Source organism: Myotis brandtii, unplaced genomic scaffold (genome assembly GCF_000412655.1).
Source record: "Myotis brandtii unplaced genomic scaffold, ASM41265v1 scaffold48, whole genome shotgun sequence".
Classification (NCBI taxonomy): domain Eukaryota; kingdom Metazoa; phylum Chordata; class Mammalia; order Chiroptera; family Vespertilionidae; genus Myotis; species Myotis brandtii.
Window position 1 is genome coordinate 10,384,976 of NW_005368341.1, and position 1,540 is coordinate 10,386,515.

The 1,540-nt window shown below is 48.4% G+C and overlaps 1 protein-coding gene across 4 annotated transcripts in view; it reads right to left on the reverse strand.

The window, feature by feature from the left end:
• CROT (carnitine O-octanoyltransferase) overlaps positions 1-1,540 on the reverse strand; it is a 40,149-nt gene extending 38,609 nt beyond the window's left edge. For 3 of the 4 annotated variants that reach the window (XM_014547650.1, XM_005876139.2, XM_014547651.1), the window contains exons 1-2: positions 1,526-1,540; positions 850-938 (exon numbers count right to left, since the gene is read on the reverse strand). The gene's annotated coding sequence lies outside the window, so the exon portion shown is untranslated. Of the gene's footprint in view, positions 1-849; positions 939-1,147; positions 1,242-1,525 lie in introns of those variants that run through there. The other variant, XM_005876140.2, reaches the window with a different exon arrangement.

Sequence of the window (1,540 nt, forward strand, 5' to 3'; positions counted from 1 at the left end):
CCCCAACCCACAGAACCTGTGAATATGAGATTTTCACTTCCATGCTTGTGATTTTGTTATTTTACACAGCACAATTAACCTTAAAATAGGGAGATTATCAGGTGAGCTTCATCTAATCACTTGAGCCTTTAGGAGCAGAAAGCTTTCTCCAGCTGGTGACAGAAGAGTCTGAGAGATTAAAACCACAAAAGGTGTTGTCTGGCAGGTGGTCTTACGGAAGGAAGAGAGGCCCAGGCTGACAGCCAGGAAGGAAATGGGAACCTCTGTCCTACAGCTGCAGGGAGATGAATTCTGCCAACAACCTCAGTGAGCCTCCTGGAGGTGGGTTCTCTCCCAGAGTCCCCAGACAAGAACCAACACCTAAAGAAACCTTCACTTCAGCTTTGTGAGATCCTAGGCCGAGTACCCACCCAGCTTCTGATCTACAGAAGCTGTGAGATAATAAATTCGTGGTTTTTTTTATTAAGTTTGTGATAAATTGTTATGGCAGCAATAGGAACCTAGTACACATATATAGAAAAGCTATTCTCTGTATTCCTCAGCCTCTAGGAAACTGAGACCAAGAATACCAATTCCATACCCACTCAAGTCTTAACTAACCAAGAGGTACACATTAAAATAAGAATTATCAGATTCTTTCATGAAGGATGCTTTTTAAATTCTCAATCATAAAGATTAAATTAAATAACATAATTCCAAAAGAACCAAATGTGCAATAAGAAAATGATGACACTGGATTTCATTATAGTGGGCTTCCTGGGAGCCAAAAGATGTAAAATCAAAGTGGAAAAGAGAACCAGGAACAAGAAGTAAACATAATAATAATAACAATAATAATCTGCCACATACCAGAACACCAAGAGGAGTTGTTTAGGAGTTCCAGGAGCCTGTTGCAACAATTCTGTTTTCAAATCACGGGGGCTGAACTAGGCTGGTGACTGTGGGAAGAAAGAAAGTTAATAATTGCGGATGCGGGGGGGGGTTGGGGGCGGGGGTGAGTATTGGCAAAAACTGGTGAAAGAAGGTGCAAGACAGACAATCTAGAGGTTGGGAGGCCCCACGACTCAAACTTTTGGGGAAAGCACAGCAAACATTCTCCAAAAGTCCATCTGCTAGAGAATCGGGTAAAAACTACTACACGGCTCACTAGTTTGCAAACAACCGCACTGCCCTCCATTGGGTCCACAGGGTACAAGGCGACAGAGTTCAAGGCTGAGCTCTAGAGACGGAGGCGCAGAGAGCGACCCGAGCTCGGAGACTCCGCCCTCCAACCAAGGTCAGCTGTGCACCCTCGGGAGGCCACCGACGGAGAGAAATCTAACCCAGCACCGCGACGGACCCGCCCGGCGGCCGACACCGGGGGTACCTCCCCGACCCCGCAGGCAAGATGCCTGCTGACCCCACCAGGCCGAGCCCTGGCCCCTGCCCCGCCTACACTATGTAACTCGGTTCTACACCATTGAACTGCCCCCCACCCCGGGCAGCTTCGGGGAACGGGGAGCGCAGTCTCGGGGGCCTCACTCACCCCGCGCCCTTCGCC